Below are 26,517 nucleotides of genomic sequence, written 5' to 3'. Positions count from 1 at the left end.
ATATATCCCCTTTTAAAATTGTCAGAACTGACCAAAATAACGCAAAATTATACAAAACTGCACAAAGTTGTCCAAGCTCGACATTCATTTGATTTGATTTTCCCAACTCGCACCAATAATTGGAATGAACAAAACGAGAGCATTTCAAAAGTGACAAAGATTAATATAGACTATTTTTCTCGAAACACGCTAATACAAGCACAGCCAGTGTGTGTTGATTTGTCACGCTGTAATGAACCCGTTACAAAAGCCGGTGCAATCGCCCTGAAGGAAGAAATATCCCAAATGTGACACTTTTGAATTGCTGCCTTTTTCCATTCAAATTGATATAATTTCTACCACCAGTGAGCGCGTGTAGATGGTAGACCATGTCTTGCGAGTAGAGTGGGTGATATTAATCTATTATAGAAACTTCTTCTTCCCATCTGACACGTCTCTTCTCATCTAGTATATAGCTCCAACAGGTCGTTGCCAGCTACTTCTCTATCTTCATTGGTCATAGACTCAATGTAGGTCTATTACGGCACATCGCACTATTTGTCCCAACATGGTATGTGTAGGTTTCTCCTACCCATTGGTATTGAATGCTTCGCCACCTGGTTTAGCATCGAGCAGAAAGCAGAATAAGACTCATTCACCATGTTCACATTCTGGAACCTATTTAGCATAATTTTCCAGCCTGACATCACTGTTCTGATAGAGCAGTGACCAGACACTTCGTGTGCAGGAGTGCCTGATGTTTCACGAGACTAGCGACAAAACAGGACAGGTGGAAGGTCTCTGAGTAGAAGGTGGAAGGTCTCTGCTTTTATAGATAACCTCTAGTCCTTGCGCTTCAAGCCATTCAAAGATGCTTTTCCCATTCTTTTTTATTTTGGGGTCCAAGCGGTGTTTCTGCTGTTAAAATCTCCATCATACAACGGAGTTGTGGGGTAGGTCATGGGAGGAACGATGTGTCAGTTTCTACCGGAGTTGGCTTGTATTCGTTGCAGAAATGGGTCCCCGTGGCCTTATTTCGAGCGCTGAGTACAGGGGCCCTACTGACCATTACTAATTGATGTGTGAGTTGGGAGTGACATTAGTGGGGGATGCGGGTTAACACTAGCCTAAGAAAATAAAGATTGGATTGACCCGGGATTGAGTAATCCGTTTTTTTATTATAATGTGCTTGCAACTATCAGTAAACTATACATTGCGAATAAATTTATCTCAAATAAACTGCCATGCTTTTAATGGATTGTGTACTAAATATTGGTAAATGGTAAAACACAGAAAAGGTAAAAAGACAGAAGTTTGGAGTTATGAATGAGAGAGTTGCGAGGAATTTGAAGGAGTTAGATTGTTATGCACATGATGGGTGTAAACGGGAAATGTTGACGGTCAGGTCAAGGTCATCCGAGGTGAATTGAGTATAGATTGTCAGATTGTGGATCACAGTTCTGCGCCAAAATTATTAAAGGTCATTTGAGGTCGACTAAATATTATTGTTGGATTGTCAGAATGTTCGAAGTGGTGTCAAGCGCATTTGATGTCAACTGAGCATTGATAGTCGGATTGTCATAAAACGTGGTGCATGTAATCACAATTAGGCCCTAAGCATCAAAACCAACAAGGTCATATCAATGTTAGCAGTTACTGATAATAGATAGTTGGATTTTCATGAAACTTGGTTGATATGAAATCCCTTGAGCAGCAAATATTCTTAAGGTTGTCTGAATCACTAGGAGACAAAAATCTGTGATCGGTTGAAAAATCCATGAGATCTAAGATCCAACACAGATTTTTCACGGATTTTTCAACCAGTCACATATTTTTCACAGAAAAATGTCTCCTAGCGAATGTAGATTGTTAGATTTTTGTATAACTCGGAGAATGTGATTTCTATTGAGCCTTTTGTTAAATGTAGACCTATTTAGCCCACATTTTTCAATTCAGCTTTCAACATGAAAATTCTTGAGTATTTCCTAGTATGTCATTGGTGGTATTTACCAATAAATACCAATATTTCTCACCCGGTTAGTTGTGCTAAATACATAAAATTACTATATAGCATTCCAAGTACTTGCAATGCAAAATGTTTGTTGTTTAATTTCACTGCCAATAGATCCCTTTTTCTGCAAATCTGCCACCCAATGACCCCCTTTACACCAAATGACATTATAATGCATGAAAGCTACACTCAATGGAGCCTTTATTTTCCTTTTTGGCTTCAAAACACCATATTTTGGGATAAAAAATATTCCATACTTAATGTTTTAGTCTCTAGTTCGTCTTGTTGTTTGGCTGTGCCATTTCTAGTGGTATTCAGTTCATAACGGTGTTCTACGATAGCCTATTGTTCTCTGCACAACAGACGTCACAACCTTGAAGTACCTAATAGGTCTGTCACACTACACCGAATAGGTCTTCCGTACAAGAAACGGATGGTATTTTAGTAAATCCGTTGTTGTTCGTCAATGATCGTTTTATGTTCTTTTTATTTCCTGCTATCATCCGCCAAATGCGTTTCGTGTTAGGTGATGTTCGTTAAGTCCGTCGGCAAGTTTATGCATGCACAAAACTTGAAACGGAGTGTACCGAATACACATGTTCGGTATTTATCCGATGTGTGTTCGTATGGTGCTGCATATTGCCGGAGTTTGTTCCTTAGCAATTTGCAAAATTGCTAAGGTCTGTTTCTGTCAAGTTCTTTGTTTCTTTCTTTCTTTCTTTCTTTCTGTCAATCTTATAATGAGCCACCGTAGCCATATGCTTTGAGCCATGTTGACCATAGTTGGTCATTAGGACCATTAGGTGGGAGGACAAATGAAACATGGTCAACTTCAGGTCAAAGGTCATCCACTTCCGGTCAATGGCCAAAACGTGATTTCACTAAAATGCTACTTCTTCCACAAATTATACAGCACGATGATGGCACTTGGGTACATGCATCAGCTATACCCAGTGTCTAAAAGTTATTGTCCAGAATTGGGGTCAAAGGTCATTAAGGGATACTTCCGGTATATGACCAAATACCCTAAAATGTTGCTGCTGTCGCAAATATATATGGTACAACAATGTTACTTGGTCATCAGGACCAATAGCTGGTGGCACAAATGTCACGTGACCGACTCAAGGTCAAAGGTTATGGAAAGGTCATTATGGCCGAAAATGTTATTCCCGTTATTTTTACTAAAACTGCTACTCCTTACACGAATTACACAGCAAGATGATGTCACTTGACACATGCATTAGCCTTGAGGTCAAAGGTCATACGAAGGTCATTATGGCTGATGTGATTTTCTGTTCTGTTACTAAAAATGCTAAGTCATTCCACAAATTATAATATAGCATGATAACATTACACATTGTATTCATCCATTGGGGTCAAAGGTCATTGGGGTCAAAGGTCATGCAGATATTACTTCCGGTATGTAGTAAAATAGTCGCACTCTAATAGCGCATGACCAAAGTTGCACAGAAATATTTACATGAATATTGAATAATTTTGGTTAACAAAATGATTTCACAACTATGGAAAATAATTATGTATAAATATAATTAATAATTATAAGGCCAAATAAAAAAATTAACATGTTTCATGTACCCTCCCGCTTCCTTTTTTGAGGTTTCTTCAATTATATATTTATTCAGTTATAACTTTTCAAAAAATATATCTAGGAAGCAGAAATATTTCTATAGCCTTGCTAATATACAAGAAACACTTTGGAAGGTTTTATGAAAATTAGAGGAGACGGCCTATATCCTCAGAACAAAAATAAAAAGAGGCCTCCTCCTTTTTCCAGGCATTATTGTGTATGCTAAAACAGCTCAAATTATGGGTATTCACACCGATTTTGCCATGAAAATATAAAATAAAAAGCCCCCTCTTCCTCCTTTTTTACAAAAACCCGGACTTGAAACATGTTTTTTATTTTACTTGGTCTAATTATATGATACTACAAACTTCTGTTGTAGTTATACATGTATATTTCAATGAATTACACCAAACTGCTGGACCTTTTGAACTCACATATCTGATATGCTATAGGTGAGCTAACAAATTAACCTTGCTCCCATTGTCCCTATGGTCAATTTCAAATTACAGTGCATTTCAAAAAAGACCTCTCAGTAAAATCAGCATATTATACTACTGCTGGCTGTTTATGCCTTAATACATCCATGCATGCTAGATAGCTAGCCATAGGCCTAGTTAATTAGCTATTGCTAAGGTCGCGTATATGTGTATGCGCAATTAGCTCTAGTTCGCTCTCCTTTCGTTCATGTTCGTTCTTTGTTCGTTGCACTCGGCCCGTGTTCGTTGCAAACACGTTCCTGTGAGGCCTTCACCCCCCGAATATTCGGTGTGATGTACGTTGACCCAGTCCGTCTTAGTGTCACACTACACCGGATCGGTCTTCCGTACAAGAAACGGACGGTATTTTAGAAAATCCGTTAGTGTTCGTCAATGTTCGTTTTATGTTCTTCATATGTCCTGCTATTATCCGCCAAATGCGTTTCGTGTTAGGTGATGTTTTTGTAGTCCGTCGACACTCCGTTTCAAGTTTTGTGCATGCACAAAACTTGAAACGGAGTGTGCTGGATACACATGTTCGGAAGTTGTCCGATGTGTGTTCGTGCGATCCTGTATATATATATTCGATTGGTTTGTTCGTTATTCTTTCGTTTATATACCGCAGGTGTTTGGGAGGTTTCGCAGGTTTTTGTGCCGGATGTAGGCCTATGGCGAACATGTGCATCGATCATGGGGGAGGGGGCTCTTTCTGAAGGGTGTGGGACGCAATATCAAATCCCCGCAGTAGTTTTAGTAGTGACTGACAAGTAGAAAAAAGGGGAAAGGAGAGAAAAAAAGAAAAGAAAGTGAGAAAAATTGAACAGAGAAGAGAAAAATTTAAATTGCACGTAATAAGTAGGTCCATGCATGTAAGTAGTATGGGGGGAGGGGTACTTTCTGAAGGGTAGAGGACGCGATATCAAATTCCTACCAGTTTTAGTGATTGACAAGAAAGCAAAAAGAAGAGAAAAGGAAAAGGTTACATTGTACGTTATTGAGTAGGCCCAGGATAGCAGTAAGCCTAAGTATAGGCCTGTGATTATTATAGGCAGTGCTTAAAGGTGGGTCCTTGGTCCAAAAGCCTGTGAAAATTACTGCCGGTCCGTCGATATGTAGGGCCCGTGACATTTTGTCACCAAAGTCAGTATTTAAGACGGACTTAGGTCTATTACTGACTTTAACATATTAATCCATGCATGCTTTACCTGAAATTACGAGTCTGAAGTCTTATATCTAAGTGTCAGTGGCAGGGGCGTAGCCAGCTTTCTTGGTCAGGGGGGGCAAAATAAAATTTGGGGGGCACAGACGAAAAAATTGCAGTTGCATCATACAATACATAGAGACAGTATGTCTTCGAGCTTCCCGAAAAGGGCCTTATTGGGATGATGTGCGCGCGTAGCGCGAAAAAATGGTATTTTACACTATTTTCGCCCATTATCCGGCTAAAAAAGGGCTTTATTGTTACAATGTGCGCGCGTAGCGCGGAAAAATGTTGTATTTTACACTATTTTGGCCCTGAATTTTGCTAGAAAAGGGCTCCTTGCCCTTTTCTTTTCCTTTGCCCTCCTGATTTTCTCTTTCATTTTTTTGTCAGAGGGGCACTTTTTTTTTTTTTTTTTTGTCAGGGGGGCACTCTGCCCCACCTGCCCCCCCGCTGGCTACGCTACTGGTCAGTGGACCAGTGTAACATTTTAAATTTTGCAAATTCAGTTCGGGCCTTCTTTGTTTTTTGTTTAACATGTTTAAGGCAATAATAGTGTAAAAATGATGCACCAAAAACAATTTTCCAAATTTTCCATTTTTAAAACTACATTTTTACACAATAGGCCTAGGCCTAATAATGTAAATAGGCCCTACAGTCCCCATGCAAATGGCTTCAATTGGACCTTCATTTTGAAAAATGGACATGTCTTCCTTTTTGCTTCTGCTATGGATATCCACGTGTTATTTTTAAAACAATATTGTTTATATTATACAATAATGGTGAAACTTTTCAATGGCTTCAATTAGGCTTTCGTTTCACCAATTTGCGGCTGTTTCAAACTAAAATAGTACCCAATAATATAGTGCTAAAAAATGACAAATGGCTTCAATTGGGCCTTCATTGTCCAAAGGTTTCTCACCTCTATTGCCCCGGGACGCTGGTTGCCCTGATATATATATAAGATTTGTAGCCCTTTTGTACTTATTAGCCAATATTTGACCATTTTCGTCAAAGTTTTCCCCCTTAAAAGTTGTCTTTCCCCACTTTGTTCACCCTCTGAAAAAGTGCTTGCTACGTCACTGCCTCTAAGGGGTCCAAAACCCTCTCAAACACCCTCTCCTCCCCCACTTTTCTGATAGGGTGGACGTCCCTGTTGGTGCCACATGCGACGGATTCGCCGGTCATTAGTCGGACGTTGAACGATTGAATATAAGACGCCTGCAGGATTATTAGCGGCCACAACGCATAGAGAGACGAACGGGAATCGGACCCTAAATCCGGTCATTTGTCGGACGTTGACCCCAAATCCGGTCATTTGTCGGACGTTGAACGATCGAATATAAGACGCCTGCAGGATTATTAGCGGCCACAACGCATAGAGAAACGAACGGGAATCGGACCCCAAAATCCGGTCATTTGACGGACGTTGAACGATCGGATATAAGACGCCTGCAGGATTATTAGCGGCCACAACGCATAGAGAGACGAACGGGAATCGGACCCAAAATCCCACCGAATCTTTTGCCGGACTGGTGATTTTTCCACCGAATAAAATATTTTTGTATTCGGTGATGTACGTTGATCCAGTCCGTCGTAGTGTGACAGACCTATAAATATGACCAAGCAAAACAGTTCGGTTTTGGTTGGAGGAATTATATCCCAGTGCTGCCTTTTGCCAGTTTTGTAATAAATATTGCAATTAATTTCTTTTTGTTCACATAATCTTGTGTGTTCATTACTTTTTTAATATTCTATTTTAATGAATACACTATTCATCTTTAATTATCGAAATACACTTATTTTGACATTTCTTCGTATTAAATTATCAATATTAATTTTTTTTTAAACAAAGCAGCTTTGACGTGTTGAATTTTGTATCTGAACTCTTGGTCAAGTTTTTGAACAGAAGAAAAGATCCGTCATGAATCACTGATTTTGACAACACTCTGCCCAACAGAAGGGTTATTGTACATGTTACACACGTGTAATTTACACGCACAACTAACCAGTACAGCAAAAGTACGCTAAATTGTCAAGTTCAAGTCACTGAAACATTTCATTCTCGCAGAGGAAACTTTCAGGAGACGATGAAGAAGGTTGCTATTGTTTTCGTGGTAATGCTGGTATTAGCCGGTAAGTATCATGTGGTGTCTGATATCAACAATATCTATGTATGTATTAACACAATATGAATCGCCAAGTGCAAGCTAGCTGTTCATTCATATTCATTGGATCGTGGCTCTTATGAGGACTAGTGGCGGCACCAGGAATTTTGGCAAACTGAATTGGGGGCGGGGCAGGCAATTTGGTAATTTTGGGGTTTTGTCTTAAAAAGTAAGGAAAACGGAGGGAGAAAACAGGGCAGAAAAATATTCCCACTCAATTTTCCACATACGCCTTCCAATTTGCAAGAGGCGTATTATGAATAATGAATAAGTGTTATTACTTTTCGGATTTTTCGAATTCGTTATTGTCACAAAAAAGGATCATAAAACATAACATATTTGCGCGTTGGACATAATTATAGTTACCAAATTATGAGGCTCAACAGGTTCAAGGTCAATTTGCATGTTATACAGGGATGAAAAACTAAAGTTGCTCGGATTATTTAAAATGAATACACATTGTTCCTCAAGGTTAAGGGATTCTGGAAAAGAATAGTTTTTACTATAGGGTGCACAACTTATAAGTTCCCCCCTATATATTTTTTTTAATAAATCGAAAACTATTTGACAAAATGCAAACCTGTAAACTGATATGGGTAGCCTTATTTGTTTTACACATGTGGACCAAATTTTAGCGTCACACGTCATTGCGATCAGTCACAATGGTTCATTATGTAAAAAAGGAGACCGTTTTAAACAGTGTTAAAGTTGCATCTGAGTCCATAGGACTCAATTCTCAAACAAGGGATATGTACTGCAGTGAGAATAGACCACATCGCCAGTAGTTCATCACATGTGAAAAGTCACATTTTAATAATGCCGCGGTTGCCCGAATTTCTTCGCGGTAGAGCAATAGGTTTGCTGTATGAAAATGTACCGGTGAAAGAAATTGCTCGTCGTATGGGAGTTGCGCCTAATGCAATTCGAAAAGTGAGACAAAATTTCAGTTGGGACCATGTTAAAAATGAGGTTGACCACCTTATCAATGAAAAGACAACACTGCAAGAGCTAACCCGAGCAATCCAACATGTATGGAACAGCATGGACCAGCAACGGGTCCGGAATTTAATAAACAGCATGCGGCGACATTGCAATGCACTTGTCAACAGTGCAGGAGGACACATCCCCTACTAAACATCTAGACTTTAAGTTTCATTTCCATTACAAAAACATGGACAGGCCTAACATACTGTATTGTTTGACAATTGACTCCTATGGACTCGGGTGCAACTTTTAAAACTCCTCTTTTTTACATAATGAACCATTGTGACACTACAAATTGGCCCAGATTTGTAAAACAAATAAGGTTACTCATAACTTTTTACAATTTTACATTTCGTTAAATAATTTTCGATTTATTTTAAAAAGCATTAGGGGGAACTTATAAGTTGTGCACTGTATATCTGCAATATCAAGTTCAGATGATGATTAATACAAATTCCGTTAAATCCTGTGGAATCCTACATATCTTTTGACTGTTTGCTGTGTAACATGCTAAACTAGACATCGCAGATAGTGCAAAGTATTTTTTTTTTCTGAAAACTCTTAGCTAGAAGAACAATTTTCCACAACTTTTACAAAAATTTGAACAACTTTGACTTTGACCTGTGACCTTATGTGCCCCATAACTTCTTAACGATAGGTCGTACACGCGCAAACATTACATATCTGTGATTCGTGGGGCTAGACGAATAATTTGACATGTTTGAAAGTGTTATTGGAATTTTAAAAAAATTGCCCCATATGTGATCCTATGGGGTCACTTTGGGGTCTTTTAGAGGATCAAGGTCTTGCTTGGCAGACAACAGATTCGAGTTCAGCATACCCAAATTAATAAAAAAATAAGCAGGTTGCCAACTTTTAAGCAAACTTGCCGCTAGGAACGAGATTTTTCCAAAATAGAAACATTGGAACGCCTGATTCAAAGACCAAGAAAAAGAATGCCACTCCCAACAATCAACTGAAACTGACTGTCAGTCTTTGGGTCAAGAGCCACCGAGGATTGACTAAGCAATGTCTGATTTTCCTTCGTGCAGCATATTCAGCAAGCTTCATTTATGACACCATTGATCAGTCATAAAACACATGATTAGTTACATGTAGGTCAAAAACTTCAATTTGGTGACCACTCTCTGGCTAGTAAAGTGTCCCTCGCAAAAATCCCGGCATTTTTCGCTAGAGGCCAAAATCCAAAATGGCCGCCGCCACCATTTTGAAATTTTAAGTTTTGAACCAGAGCACCTATAATCATGCACAAAGACACTTTTTCGGATATGTCGAGTACAAGGATTCCGATTCTGACATTAGTTTGACATTACGGCATCATTTTCACCAGAAATCCAAGATGGTGGCCGGCACCATCTTGAAAAATTTAGTTTTGAACTAAAGGACCTAAAATCGTGTACAAAGACACTTTTATGGATAAGTCGACCACAAGGATTTCAAATTTGATATTACTTTGACATTACGATCTCATTTTTACCCAGAAATCCAAGATGGTGGCCGCCGGCGCCATCTTGAAAAAATAAGTTTAGAACCAGAGTACCTAAAATCGTGTGCAAAAACACTTTTTCCGGTAAGTCGACCGCCAAAAAATCCGAATATGACATTAATTTGACGTTATAACATACTTTTTGCCCAGAAATCCATGATGGCCCTCATTTGGTAGAGCGTAAATGTGATTTTTGAATGAGAGCAGAAGCATAAGTGTGTCATTTCCGCCTTTTCTGGGGTTCATGTCCCTTATATGGGGGTTTAAACTGCCTTATCTTGTGTTTACATCCCTTATCTAGGGATAAGGCGCCTTATCTGTGGTTTAGACGGCCTTATCCTGGGTTTACGTTCCTTACCTGCGGCTAAGATGCCTTAACCTTAGCATATCGCAGTCAAAACCCAGATAAGGCATCTAAACCCCAGCTAATGCGCCGCAACCCCAGATCAGGGAGACCCCCGATAAAGCAGGCCATACCCCAAATAAGGCGCCTTAACCCTAAATAAGGAACATAAACCCCAGATAAGGCATCTAAACCCAAGATAAGGCGCCTTAATCCCAGATAAGACACGTAAACAGATAAGGCGCCGTCTGGGGTTTACTTCTCTTATCTTAGGTTTATGTTCCTTATTTAGGGTTAAGGCGCCTTATTTGGGTTTGGGATTGCTTTATCTGAGGTGTACGTCCCTTATCTGGGGTTACGGCGCCTTATCTGGGGTTTAGACTGCCATATCTGAGTTTACGTCTCTTATCTGGGGTTAAGGCGCCTTATCTTGGGTTTAGATGCCTTATCTGAGGTTTACGACCCTTATCTGGGGTTAACGACCCTTATCTAGAGTTAAGGCACCTTATGTGGGGTTTAGGGTTAACGGTTAAGGCGCCTTATTTGGGGGTTGGACTGCTTTATCGGGGGTCTACGTCCCTTATCTGGGGCTACGGCGCATTATCTGGGGTTTAGATGCCTTATCTGGGTTTAGACTGCGATATGCTAAGGTTAATGCATCTTAGCCACAGGTAAGGAACGTAAACCCAGGATAAGGCCGTCTAAACCATAGATAAGGCGCCTTATCCCTAGATAAGGGATCTAAACACAAGATAAGGCAGTTTAAACCCCATATAAGGGACAGAAACCCCAGATAAGGCGGAAATGACACACTTATGCTTCTGCTCTCATTCAAAAATCACATTTACGCTCTACCAAATGGGGGCCATCTTGGATTTGTGGGCAAAAATTATGTTATAACGTCAAATTAATGTCAGATTCGGATTTCTTGGGGTCGACTTACCGGAAAAAGTGTCTTTGTACACGATTGTAGGTACTCTGGTTCAAAACTTATTTTTTCAAGATGGCGCCGACGGCCACCATCTTGGATTTCTGGGTAAAAATGAGGTCGTAATGTCAAAGTAATGTCAAATTTGAAATCCTTGTGGTAGACTTATCCAAAAAAGTGACTTTGTACACGATTTTAAGTCCTCTGGTTCAAAACTTAATTTTTCAAGATGGTGCTGGCCACCATCCTGGATTTCTGGGTGAAAATGATGCCGTAATGTCAAACTAATGTCAGAATTGGAATCCTTGTACTCGACATATCCGAAAAAGTGTCTTTGTGCATGATTATAGGTGCTCTGGTTCAAAACTTAAATTTTCAAAATGGTGGCGGCGGCCATTTTGGATTTTGGCCTCTAGCAAAAAATGTCGGGATTTTCGCGAGGGACATGGAGGCTATTTTTTTTCTAAATGGTCCATAGAAGTCGAATCAATCGGCAAACCTTACTAGCTAGCCAGAGAGTGGTCACCAAATTGAAGTTTTTGACCTAACTAGATATTTGGAGCTCCGTATTTCTTTACTAAATGTGACCCCTCGGCACAACTGAGCCCTGAAGTCGCCAATCATCATTTTTGAGATATTCAACCAAAATATTCTGCTTGAAATTAGCTTTAAAATGATGTATATCATGTCTATAGTACTTGACATTTAAGTAGTGAAAATCAATAAAACAGTCAATAAATCCTTTGTTTCCTATTGTTTATTGTTAAGTTCGATGAAGCATATCTCAATAGTGGCACTGGCGACATCCGGGCTCAGTTGTGCCGAGGGGTCACAAATGTTACAGATTTAAAGATGGATTTAAAGATGGATTAGTGTCGTTGGTTCCAAGCCGGGGTACCAAGATAAAAAAGAAAATTCGGCCGAACGCAATCTTTTCAATCATGGCGATATCTGATTGGATAAAAGTATAATAAATCAATTACGTATGCTAATGACTCATATGATGACATCACTTGATAACCATATTGGTATATGTCGTACTTTCAAGAAATTAAAAACAAATCAAAGATAATGTTGTAGATTGACCTTGGACATTTTGAGCCCCATAATATCGTAACTACAGGGACTTCCCACTTGGTTCAATCCCACGTGGGCCAATATTCACTTGGTCCAATCCCAATTTGTCCAATTCTTGTTTAGTCCAATTCTTATTAAGTCCAATAGGCATTTGGTCTAATTTCCATTTCGTCCATTTCCCTTTTCATCAAATTCACAATTAGTCCAATTCCAATTTCGTCTAATTTCTACTTTGTCCAATTCCCATTCCGGCCAATTCTCACTTATTCCAGTTCCTATAATGAAAGACAAAGATAAGAAGACTAGTTTGCGTCTGACGTCACTGTCAATCAAATTCTCTACGATTCTTGATTGGCTAATAGCGCGTATAAGGAAGGTCGATTCATCTAGCTGGTGCCGATCGGAGAAAAGAAATAGCAGTGAATGGCGAAAAATACGTACTCTTACAAGGCAAAAAGCAACTTTTCTAGGCATTGTGGACATGGTGCCTTCGCCAAAAAAAGTTTCCTACTATTAAGACCTAACTTTTGAGATGGTTTGTATGTTAAAAGGTGCAAAATTAACAATAAGGCGTCCGGTTTTACCGCCGTGTTCAGCAACTCATATCATCACGACACTTGTAAACAAACCGTGCTCGGAGTTTGATTGACAGATGACGTCAGACGCAAACTAGTCTTTTTATCTTTGTCTATCATTATACTTAGCCCTATTATAGGTACTTAGTGTAATTCCCACTTCGTCCAATAGGCACTTGGTTCAATTCACAATTCTTTTTTTAATTTAAATTCCGTGATCTAATACCCACTTGGTCTAATTTCTACTTTGTCCAATTCCCATTCCGGCCAATTCTCACTTATCCCAGTTCCTACTTAGCCCTATTATAGGTACTTTGTGTAATTCCCACTTAGTCCAATAGGCACTTGGTCCAATTCACAATTCTTTTTTAATTCAAATTCCGTGATCTAATACCCACTTGGTCTAATTTCTACTTTGTCCAATTCCCATTCCGGCCAATTCTCACTTATCCCAGTTCCTACTTAGCCCTATTATAGGTACTTTGTGTAATTCCCACTTAGTCCAATAGGCACTTGGTCCAATTCACAATTCTTTTTTAATTCAAATTCCCTGATCTAATACCCACTTGGTCTAATTTCTACTTTGTCCAATTCCCATTCCGGCCAATTCTCACTTATCCCAGTTCCTACTTAGCCCTATTATAGGTACTTTGTGTAATTAGGGTAATTCCCACTTAGTGCAATAGGCACTTGGTCCAATTCAAAATGCCTTCAATTCCCGTTAACGTTTTGGCCAATTCCCGTTTGGTCGAATTGGGAATTGGCTTAAGTGAGATTGGACTAAGAAGGATTGGACCAACTACCTATTGAACCAAATGGAAACTGGGCGAAGTGCTTTTAAGCACTTTAAAAAGTAGTAATCGACCAACATTACTATGATTGTCAGCACAATAGTCTCAATTGATTGTCTTCTATAAACTAGTATTCAGAAAAAACAAAACAAAAAAAGCAAGTATTGTATATATTTTGTCATATCCAGGATGTTTCGTTATACGCGTGACATCGCAGATCAAATTAAGTCTCTAGAATTCAATGGTTTACCCTTTTCACCAAGTTACTAAAACAAAATATCTAAAACTGTTTATTTTATATAAAAGACGAACAATTTAGACCATTTGTGCGGGTGGGAGCTTAGAGTCCTAAATGTGACATTTGACCTTTCTGCTTTCAACGGTGCGTCACCGATAGCTAAAACCGATATATTGCCTGTATTTTAACAGTAAGCCTACTTAGACCAGGAAAGTACACTTAAAATGATGGGGTCAATTTGACCTTTTTAGAGGGTGCATAATTAACAGTTGCTTGCAGGGTCAAAAGAATGACCCTTTCCTGGTTCTTTTTGGTCCCGTTCGGGGTCAAATTTAACTACAAAAGTGTTTGCAATGAAACGGGGTCAATTTATATTTAGTCGTTGCATATTTGACCCCGTAATTTTTAGAGTGTATTTACCGAAACAGGGGGGTGACATTTGATATTGTACATCCCCCATCCCAAAATGTGGAGGGGAAAGGATGACAAGAGCAACCTCTGTCGGCGTATCGTATTGTTAATCGCGATACATGATTTCGTATTTGTGTTAAAAGTGTGACTTTATTTTCGTGAGGTATTTAAATAAACGAACCAACTGTTTGTTCTTAATACCCAATGTTTATACAGGTATCTTTGGAGCTGACTCCCAACGACTCCGTAGACGTGATGTAGGTCGCAGAGAAGGTATGCATGCGTTATATATAATTAAGCACATCAAAACAACCCCCTCCCCCATTAATAAAAGACCATTATTCCCAAACGGCTATTCTTATGCTAAACTTGGGATATGCATTCAAAGCAGAATTAATTTCTGCGTAAAAGGTGTCAGCACCCATCATTGCACATTTTTTTGGTCCATTGAGCACATCAGACACGGCAAATTGCATACTGAATACGGGGAATGTCCTTCTGATATCAAATAAATTTAATATAATACAAATTCTATGGCAAATTATTATAAATTTATATTTTTTAACATTTAAAACCATGTGTGATTTGCTCCACAGCGACGCTCTCAACTTTTCCAATGGTGTACAAAAATACCACGTGAAAGACTAAGCCTGAAGTGAAATTTAACTAGTGGCAAATGGTGGTCATAGACCACAAACCTAGCTGGGGCATGTTAGTTGTTGTGGAGGTATCTGACCTCTACAAATGCTCCCCTGGTCATGCAGTTTGAGTCCCGTACTCCTTACAGATGTCCAAAAAATGCAATTCTAAGATTTGACCCCAGATGACCTTTGACCTGACCCCTGCATGATGTTCCATAATGTTCTCCTGGTCTTGAGGTTTGTTGTCATCGGGTTTGAGCCCCGTACCTCTTACAGATATCCAGAAAATGAAATTCTACGATTTGACCCCAGATTACCTTTGACATGACCCTTGCACAGTGTTCCAAAATGTTCCCCTGGTCAGTAAGTTTGTTGTTACGGAGTTTGAGGCCCGTACCCCTTACAAATGTCCAGAAAATGCATTTAGAAAATTTGGCCACTATATGACCTTTGACATGACCTCTGCAAATTGTTCCCCTGGTCATGTGGTCATGAGATTTGTTGTCACTGAGTTTGAGCCCCATACCCCTTAATGAGCCCCATACCCCAGAAAATGATTTATAAGATTTGACCCCAGATAACCTATGACCTGACTCCTGCAAAGTATTCCAACATGTTCCCCTGATCATTAAGTTTGTTGTCATCAAGTTTGAGCCCCGTACCCCTTACAGATGTCCAGGAAATGCATTTCTAAAATTTGACCTCTGCATGACCTTTGACCCGACCCCCGCAAAATGTTCCTCTGGTCATGAGATTTATTGTAACCGAGTTTGAGCCCCATCATACCCCTACCAGATGTCCAGATAATGCAATTGTAAGATTTTACCCCCTTAATGACCTTTGACCCCAATTCTGTGTACAACTTATAGGCGTGTGATATAGCCGATGCATATGTGTAAATGACGTCATTGTGGTATTTAATATGTGACAGAAGAAGCATTTTGAAGGTATTTGGTTAAATACCAGAAATGCCCCTTTAATGATCTTTCGCCCCAATTCTGTTTAGACCCTATGGGCACTGAATATAGCCGATACATTTGTGCAAGTTACGTAATTACGTAATTTTAGGGTATAACATAATAGAAGGAGAAGCATTTTGAAATTTGTTGACAGAAGAAAGAAGAATCGGATAGAAAAACAGGATCTAGCTTGGGAGGTTGTAAACCCACCAGCTAGGTAAAAATCATGTTCATCAACTGCACGTTATAATATCCACAACAACAGTGGCCTTCTGCATGGTGAAATCGGAGTAGTGACTGACACACAGTGACATCGCCCCGATGTCTTCATAGTAGAAATCGCCATGGTAGGGTGAATCCACAGCCACCCATGACCATTTTATTCGGACCTTATGAGATGCATATTATTAGCGAAGTGACCTGACTAAGGCTACTGAATAGACGGGGTAATTGATTTCTCGCTCTGTGAGCAAGCTTGTATACGACATTGCGGTCAATGGTTATACTCTCTCCACTTGAGTGAGTGCGGTAGGCCTATAGCCTGCTGCGCGCTGTAGTCCATATAGGACCAAGGCAATATAAAATTGAGAGTTTTGGGCAATTTTTAGTTCAAAGCGCACGGCCAATTTTCAAAGCGCACGCTAACGACTATAATATCTGTTCAACACGTATTTTCAAGTGTATGAGACCACATCTGGTTTCTTGAGAAAAATTCATTTACGGGAGATATTCATCATTTTTTAACCCAGTATCCGAAGATTTTCGTCTGATATCAAAATCGTGCATAGCAATTCACGTGTATGGATCCCGTGTATTCATTTTAATGTCTCTGCTGCACCAAATAATTATTAGCCAGGCGATGTCGGTGTGTGACATCGCCTGAGCAAGTCTGATTCTACTTTTGATCTCTGTTCTGACCATATGCTTCCATGATAAAGGACATTATGCCACCTTACGTTGGACGTATAGCATTTTCAATTTGTTGCCAGACAAAGAAGCGGAATCAAAGACCGTTTCAGTACCTAGGCGGGCAGTGTAACCACCCCCCCCGCTAGGTACAAATTCAAATTTAAGTTTTTATATAATATCCAGAGATCTCCAGTTTTATTCCGAATGAGGGCAAATGCGTCTCGTGAATATGAGCTCATGTGTACATGTATCATTGAATCAGTGACGTATAAACTGTGTGCATATCGTTATTCTCACGCATGCTCAATGCAGACCATCGCGTAAATTCGCAAGAAAACCAATGCAACAATACACGCGCAAACAGACAACCGCAAACAGTGTTGCCTAAGATATACGCGAAAGCTTAGTAACCGTAGAGTATTATCGGGACCCTGGATAATAGGAGCCCTGTTTTTGCACAGTTTTGGACTTTAATCGCTAAGATTGTAAAAATGAGGTGAATATGCAGCGTAACTCGGTGTATGATATGCTTTGCAATAATTGCAAATACATCATCATCATCATCATTATCATTATCATTATCATTGTTGTTGTTGTTGTTGTTGTTGTTGTTGTTGTTGTTGTTGTTGTTGTTGTTGTTGTTGTTGTTGTTGTTGTTGTTGTTGTTGTTGTTGTTGTTGTTGTTGTTGTTGTTGTTGTTGTTGTTGTTGTTGTTGTTGTTGTTGTTGTTGTTGTTGTTGTTGTTGTTGTTGTTGTTATTATTATTATTATTATTATTATTATTATTATTATTATTATTATCTATAGTACGAGACGTGAGGGCTGATATGGAAAAGATATCCCGTGCGGAAGAGATGAATGTGGCTTTGGAGGAGGAAGAACAAAACATACTAAAATAAGGAATAATGAAATGTGCCTCAGACGATCTCAGGTACATCAGCGGTTATGGTGTATACTACTTCCGGCGGTGGATAACTTTTGAATAAACATGATAAAAGTAGTCAATAGATTGCTGTAGTACTTGGTAATTCTATGGAAAAGAACATTTCACGCAATGATCATGACACAATAACAAAGAAGTAAAAAGACAATTATTTTACAATCTGTGCCCCTGAACATGTTTAAAGCAAAACTTCTTATGTAACCTTCGCCAATTTTGTTTTAAAAATGTTCAGGGGCCACAATCACATGGGAGGCTTTTCCTGCCCAACGACGTAATGCAGCATCGTATATTTCTGATGAGGGATTTTAACTGTTTCTCAATTTATCACATAAGACCTGTTAGTTTTTCCGGGATATTTCTTAATGATTATAAAAAATCACGTCGTTTCAAAATTCAGCATTGAAAATGTTGTTTCAAAACAACTTGCAAAATCTAAAAACAGAGTTTCTCAAAACTAGTGACTCGGACTTCTATATTAATAGGACTCAATATGAAGCTCACGTTTGGACTGGATGTTCTTTGTCAACAGTTATTAGACTTTGTTACATTGTATCTGGACTTTTCCAAAGCCTTTGACACAATTTGAATTGAACACGTGTTCTACTTCATAAGTATAACAATACGGATTCAGAGGGATAGTTCATGACTGCTTCAAGCGCTCCTCTTTAAGAAAACACTGTGAATTTTAATGATAAAAAGTTTGAGAAGTATAATTTCGGAGTCTTACAAGATTAAATGCCCTTTACTGCCTTATATTATACGGTACATATATTGACCATGATATAACGAATACCATAATATTAGACTGTATATTGTTTGCTGATGATACGAAAATGGTATACGCAAGTAATGACATTGTAAATCAAGAAGAGTTAATAATAAAACACTATCCGAAATAAACAACTGCATGATTTAAAGGAAGGTGACCTGATATATTTGGAAAATCAAAAACTTATGTATAACATAAAATGCTGTCCCCTTCAAGCATTCATGCAAAAAGATCATGTAAATGTTCCTTGTAAATACGACTAATTCTTTATGGAATTACTGACATTTAATGCAGCGTAAAACTGGTGTCTACAGTGTTTTTATTAATGATAATAATCAAGATCATGTAATAAATTGATACCAAATGAACGATCCTATTTTGCTCATTAACATACTGAAATTAGGATTTCCAAATCGGTGTGTTTTGGAAGATATCATCAAAAAACTGTTGAATTAGTCGAAAACGTGGTATACTAATTCGAAACTATTTTTGACGATTTCTTCGGAAATATACCGATTTGGAACCCCAAATTTCAATATGTTTTTGAGAAAAATATGAGCGTTCACCTGATATCAAAATCTGCATTTTGATATGGTTAAGTTGGGGATGAGGCTGTCAATCAGGTTACCCACCTTTAAATCAAACAAACTGTAAACGTTTAATGAAACTAATTACATGATTGTGGCCTCTAGAATGACTTCGATAGAAAAATAATTCCACAGCATACGGAAAATTATATTATTTGTTATATTTTATATGACACATAACTGGGATGACATTCTTGAGTGTAACTATGAAAATCTTATGAAAAAAAATCATATGGAATATCTAAAACCATTTAACGGAAAATTGACTCAAAATGTGTCATGCCTGTGCGCGTTTTGCATACGCTTTACTGTATTCTTATCCTTGCATTAATTATGGAGTACTTATTTTGCGGAACACAATAAAACATATTTTGAAACAAATCCCGGGAAAATTGCATTTGCTACAAAAATAGGCAATGACAACCATGATAACCATATCAACTAGTCACTATCGACGCCATTCTGGGCCACTATTTCATAAATACGATAAATTAGAACTGGATATATTCATGTACAACTATATATTTTTGTTAAAATATGCTCATTCAATCATTTCTTTGTAAAACGGTCCGATATTTGTAGATATATATCACACAAGACACAACTTTAAGTAGGGCCAATAATCAAACAAGAAGTTCTTCACTGATCATTCAATTAGGACTACCGGCCCATTGTTGTGAAACTCCCTTAAGGTTAAATACAATGGATTTTCAAGACTTGATTCCAGAGGGACGTAAGTTGAAGAAAAAAAAAGTGGTGCGAAAAAAGGCTTTAAACGAATGATTTTCAAATTTATTTTACTGAGAAAACTCTGTGTCAGAGAACAACTTTATACGTCTTTTATACGTTTTTTATACGTTTCTTAGTATAACCTTAAACCTAACAGGACCAAGTACTACAAAACACTACTTGATATATGCGCTGTTCGTGCGTGCATCCCACGTGGTGTGATGAGGCAATCGCCCTAAGTGATATATAGGCACGGTTTCGCTGGCCAGCGAAGCCCAAGACCGGTGGCAAGATGTCGCCGACCCAGTGCTTGGCATGCGAGGGGTCTCGGGTTCGAATCCCACCCAGAGCAAACAACTTGTTTCTTTCTTTTCTCTCTTTATTCCTTCCTTCTTTCCCTTCCCGTCGCGAAAAGGCCCGGTGGGGTTAGGGTTAGGTTACCACTATCGAAACTCAGTATAGGCTGCTTTAACCCTAACAGGACCAAGTACTACAAAATACTACTCGTGCGTGCATCCCACGTGGTGTGATGACGCAATCGCCCTAAGTGATATAGACGAATCCAACGAGCCAAGTCATGGTCAGGATTTGGTCGGCCATTTTCGGGTCCCCGCTAGCACCACCTGGTGTTTTGAGCGCTCAATTGTGCAAATAAAAGCCGCCTAACACCTAGAGAAGATGCAAGGACGAGGAGGGTTAATAGAAAATAATATATACAATAGAGATAATTCCGCAGGTAATCCCGTCGCATCTATTCATACATAGTCCTTGTGTTCGCAAGTACATCCATTTGTAGCGAATGATATGGTTCAATGCATAGATACCGCGTGTAGTTAATCCGATTATTACGTCACTTCAACAGCGAATAGACCATGTAGAAGCTGTGTGTTTTGCCGAAGGGAACTGCATTGTGTTGTAAACTTTAATCATTCTTTTGTCTACCTGTGTTTTCACGGAAGGTGTAAAACGGGTGATGGAATGCAGTTTAAAATGTCCACCAAGGCCGAATCATTTCACATTTTGGGTGCATTGTAGCCGACGGGGACCCAACTAAAGGCTGCTAGTCAGGTGTAGGAATGCGTGAATTTGGATTCGTCTATAGGCACGGTTTCGCTGGCCAGCAAAGCCCAAGACCCGTGGCAAGGTGTCGCCGACCCAGTGCTTGGCATGCGAGGGGTCTCGGGTTCGAATCCCGCCCAGAGCAAACAACTTCTTTCTTTCTTTTTTCTCTTTATTCCTTCCTTCTTTCCCTTCCCGTCGCGAAAAAGCCCGGTGGGGGTTAGGGTTAATATAACTATAAATTCAAAGTAGCCAATTCAATCAAACACTTTTGCATCAAATATAAACTGCATTTAATCTTATTAATTTTTAATTAACTCTTGGAAACTATTTATATTCTTGCGTGATAATCTGTAATAGTTATATTTAGCAATTTATTTTATTTCAATGAAAGGGGTAGTCTATGTTGGTCTTATTGTCCCATATCGCCCAACTCTTTCGTAATTGTCTTTTGTACATCATTCATTATACTGCACACAAAACGTGTCTTGGGTGGGGACTTTTTTTTACTCATCAGTGGGGTGAAATTTTTTTTGCCCGCACCAATTTCAAAATGCTCTCTTGCTTTGATCCATCCACATTTTTATAACTTGAGAAAGTAAAGTCGAAACGTGTCATATAAGGTATCAAAATACGCAGAACAGATATCGCCATCTATTGACCACGGGTTATTTAGGTTCAGTGTCTTTAAGAAATCGCTTATGTTTTTAAGTGTAAAGAATTTTCTGCAAATAATCATATTTTGTAATGTGTGACTGTTTTGGGTATGAAAATAAAACTCAATTAAAACCAAATTTGTCGAGATAAAGAGATTGAAAATATTGGTTTAACAGTCGTTTTGTCAATTTTAGTAATCTGGTGAAATACACTTTCTTATACTTGAGGATTGGTCAACAAAACATAAAATATTTATAGAAGAATAAAATCTTGTTTAAAAAACGCACATATTGAGAACTGCATGACCCCCGGGGCACTCTGCATCCGGTGCCACAGGGTAGTCCAAAATCAACTTTACTCAATTTCTCAGGGTTCTTCATTCCCAATATTGCTAGTATTCTAAACATTCATTCTAGGAATATGTGATAAACAATCTAAGATTTTAATCATCACTGGTCATGGTAGATAAAATAATGTACCCAACTTCACTCCTGACATTGACAACGAATTAAGAACATCTAACACACGGCGTCGTCATTCCCAGGTAAAGAATTTATTTTTGTACAGAAGGAGACTAACCAATAGAAATACACACTGCAGCAAAGCACGTGGCTGTGCAATTACACCGCCAGCCGCTGTTAGCTCCACTTACAAAATAAACTGAATTTATACTCCGCCGCTGAGCGACGAGCGATTGGTATTTGACCAATAAGGTAGCTCGCTTTTTCCAATGCAACAAAAAAAGTTATAATAATAACCTCATTGGCTAAAAAACAATCGTTATCACTCAGTGATGTAAATTTAGTATAAATTCAGCTATATGGATGTCTTTCCAATTCCATATAACAGAGTCAAAATGCTATTGTTGACGGGGACACTTTGAAGCTTGTGCTGTCTTACTGTGTCTGTAGAATTGACAGCCTCAGTGATAAGCGCTTTCCTATTAGACCACATACATGTAGTTGCATACATACAAAACATACAAGAGCTTATAAATGAGTTGTAATGAGATGATTTGAAATGACCCCCACTTGAGATAATTTTATTCATAGCTATAATTGGAAAAAGAGAAACATGTTGCGGCGTTGTACTATCAGTGGGTCTGAATTGGGCTAACCGAGTTATGCATGGCGTATGGTGGTGTCATATGCTTTTGATATTCATACTTATATTTAAATATCTGCATCTGAACAAAATCATGGATATCTCGCGTTATTTTTGGTTTCTATAAAAACCTATTGACAGATTTGCACTTGAATTATGTGTTGAAAGAATATGGCAAGCTTCAGCCGTCTGCTCATTGAAAACCCAGCCTGCACATTTAAATAAAAAAATGACAAACTATCGGAGTGATTTCAAACTCTGAGACAGCTACTTGTCTCGCCTAAAGATAAAAACCGTTCCGAATCCTACATTGGTGAGACTGAAAGATCATTGAAAACCAGATTCTCACGACACCGTCGTCCGAGCACTACCTCGTCAGAAGTCTCCCAGCACATCCACATTGAATCCCCGGCCACCAAGTTGATTTGGATGAAGTCAAAATCCTTGACCGGAACGCTAGATACCTTAAAAGGGGTGTGAAGGAGTCAATTTACATCAGCGTCAACCAACCAACTCTCAACCGCGACGGGGGTTACCAAGAGTGTACGACCGGGTTTTGGGGTCAAGTGTCCAAAAGGTCACTGATCCCAAACTTGAGTTGCCAGTCTGCAGATGAAGGTCAAAGTTGTGACCGAAAATTTGAGGTACGTGGTTTGAGGTAATTTTGTGTTGAGATCATAAGTTTAATTTACCAATTATGAAGTTTAGCAATACAGATGAACTTTCATGCTAATTTAAAACAAATTGAATTTTTCCTCAATGGGCGGGTTAACCCCGAATTTACACTTAATTTAGGTGTACTCTGTCTTCGTCCAATCTCTACCATGGAAAGTTTGCTATATCTTTATAAATGTAATGATTGTTTGTACTAGATTTGGGGTTTTGAAAGAAAATTGAAAGAACCAATGTTTAATTGCAATATTTTGAAACCCAAAACCAATACTGGGTGCTACAAGATTGGGCTACGAGTATACATTTAACGAATTTGGCAATAGGAATTTTAAGAATAAGATTAAGAATGAGAACAACAAAACAAGGATTTTCTGCTCTTTGCTTGGTTCAATTTTTGCGGGTCATGCGGACCGGTACCGAAGGAAATCTGCGGGTCCGCGCTTACTTTCATGGGTATTTGACACAAGGACGTGCCTTATTTCGAGCGCTGAGTACAGGGGCCCTACTGACCATTACTAATTGATGTGTGGGTTGGGAGTGACATTAGTGGGGGATGCGGGTTAAGGGATCTAAAATGAGCGTTTATTGCGTTTCGACAGTATTTTTTGGGACATGAGAGCACCTCAGACCTATCGAATTGCATTCTGAATACGAAGCATGTCTTTCTGATATCAAATAATTTTCATTTTTGAAAATCACAATATAATACAAATTTTATGACAAATTATAAAAATTTGATATTTTTCAAATGTTTGATATATAACAGTCCTCGAAGTAAATTATATAAATCTAATGATATATTCTTAAAGTGTATGTAGCAGGGAGGAAAAGCCGACGGTCAATTGAAAATTTTGACCTTTCATATTGAAAATATAGATTTTTTTCCCAAAAAGACCTAATTTTTTTTGGTGTTTTGGGAAAAAAATCCATATCTTCAATACGAAAGGTCAAACTTTTCAATTGATCGTCGGCATTTCATCCCACCTACATACACGTTAAGTATAAATCATCAGATTTATAAAGTTTACTTCGAGTACTGTTAAATATCAAAAATATCAATTTTAATGATTTGCCATAAAATGTGTATTAAATTGCGAATTTCAAAAACCAAAATTATTTGATATCAGAATGACATTCTTCGTATTCAGAATGCAATTCGATATGTCTGATGTGCTCTAATGTCCCAAAATAAATACTGTCCAAACGTTCATACCCCAGCCCTTAACACTAGCCTAAGAAAATAAAGATTGGATTGACCCGGGATTGAGTAATCAGGTGTTTTTTTTGATAATGTGCTTGCAACTATCAGTAAACTATACATTGCGAATAAATTTATCTCAAATAAACTGCCATGCTTTTAATGGATTGTTTACTAAATATTGGTAAATGGTAAAACACAGAAAAGGTAAAAAGACAGAAGTTTGGAGTTATGAATGAGAGAGTTGAGAGGAATTTGAAGGAGTTAGATTGTTATGCACATGATGGGTGTAAGCGGGAAATGTTGACGGTCAGGTCAAGGTCATCCGAGGTGAATTGAGTATAGATTGTGGATCACAATTCTGCGCCAAAATTATTAAAGGTCATTTGAGGTCGACTAAATATTATTGTTGGATTGTCAGAATGTTCGAAGTGGTGTCAAGCGCATTTGATGTCAACTGCGCATTGATAGTCGGATTGTCATAAAACGTGGTGCATGTAATCACAATTAGGCCCTAAGCATCAAAACCATCAAGGTCATATCAATGTTAGCAGTTACTGATAATAGATAGTTGGATTTTCATGAAACTTGGTTGATATGAAACCCCTTGAGCAGCAAACATTCTTAAGGTTGTCTGAATCACTAGGAGACAAAAATCTGTAATCGGTTGAAAAATCCATGAGATCTAAGATCCAACACAGATTTTTCACTGATTTTTCAACCAGTCACATATTTTTCACAGAAAAATGTCTAATAAGCGAATGTAGATTGTTATATTTTTGTATAACTCGGAGAATGTGATTTCTATTGAGCCTTTTGTTACAAGTATGAATTAAATGTAAACCTATTTAGCACACATTTTTCAATTCAGCCTTTATTTTCCTTTTTGGCTTCAAAACACCATATTTTGGGATAAAAAAATATTCCATACTTAATGTTTTAGTCTCTAGTTCGTCTTGTTGTTTGGCTGTGCCATTTCTAGTGGTATTCAGTTCATAACGGTGTTCTACGATAGCCTATTGTTCTCTGCACAACAGACGTCACAACCTTGAAGTACCTAAATATGACCAAGCAAAACAGTTCGGATTTGGTTGGAGGAATTATATCCCAGTGCTGCCTTTTGCCAGTTTTGTAATAAATATTGCAATTAATTTCTTTTTGTTCACATAATCTTGTGTGTTCATCACTTTTTTAATATTCTATTTTAATGAATACACTATTCATCTTTAATTATCGAAATACTTTTATTTTGACATTTCTTCGTATTAAATTATCAATATTAATTTTTTTTAAACAAAGCAGCTTTGACGTGTCGAATTTTGTATCTGAACTCTTGGTCAAGTTTTTGCACAGAAGAAAGAGATCCGTAATGAAACACTGATTTTGACAACAATCTGCCCAACAGAAGGGTTATTGTACATGTAGTTGTACATATAGTTGCTCCGATTTTCGTAAAAATGGATGCAAAGCGTTGGACATAATACTAGTTACCAAATTAAGAGGCTGAACAAGTCCAAGGTCAATTTGCATGTTATACAGGGGTGAAACACTAAAGTTGCTCCGATTTTCGTAAAAATGGATGCAAACTACTCCTCACGTTCAAGGGATTCTGGAAAAGAATAGTTTTTACTATCAGCGATATCAAGTTCGGAAGATGATATATAAATACAAATTCCATTGCATCCTGTGTAATCCTACATATCTTTTGACTCTTTGCTGTGTAACATGCTAACTAGACATCGCAGATAGTGCAAACTATTCTTTTTCTGAAAACTCTTAGCTAGGAGAACAATTTGTCTCAAATTTTACGAAAGCAACTTTGACTTTTGACCCATACATAAAAGGAAATCGACCTGTGACCTTATGTGCCCCATAACTTCTTAACGATAGATCGTACATGCGCAAACATTACATATCTGTGATTTATGGGGCCAGACGAATAATTTGACATGTTTGAAAGTGTTATTGGAATAAAAAATCATTTTTGCCCCATATCCGATCCTGTGGGGTCAC

At 38.3% G+C, this 26,517-nt stretch overlaps 2 long non-coding RNA genes across 2 annotated transcripts in view; one reads left to right on the top strand and one right to left on the bottom strand.

The window, feature by feature from the left end:
* The window catches only part of LOC140171936 (uncharacterized), a 65,191-nt gene that overhangs the window by 7,581 nt on the left and 31,093 nt on the right, over positions 1–26,517 (bottom strand). The window lies entirely within an intron of this gene.
* LOC140171935 (uncharacterized) lies at positions 7,174–18,628 on the top strand. Its single transcript, XR_011861660.1, has 3 exons — positions 7,174–7,391; positions 14,494–14,550; positions 17,594–18,628. It is a non-coding gene; the product is annotated as an uncharacterized lncRNA (long non-coding RNA).

Source organism: Amphiura filiformis, chromosome 15, assembly GCF_039555335.1.
Source record: "Amphiura filiformis chromosome 15, Afil_fr2py, whole genome shotgun sequence".
NCBI classification, from domain to species: Eukaryota; Metazoa; Echinodermata; class Ophiuroidea; order Amphilepidida; family Amphiuridae; genus Amphiura; species Amphiura filiformis.
The sequence above is the reverse complement of the archived record's forward strand: the minus strand, read 5'-3'. Positions and strand labels throughout refer to the sequence as shown.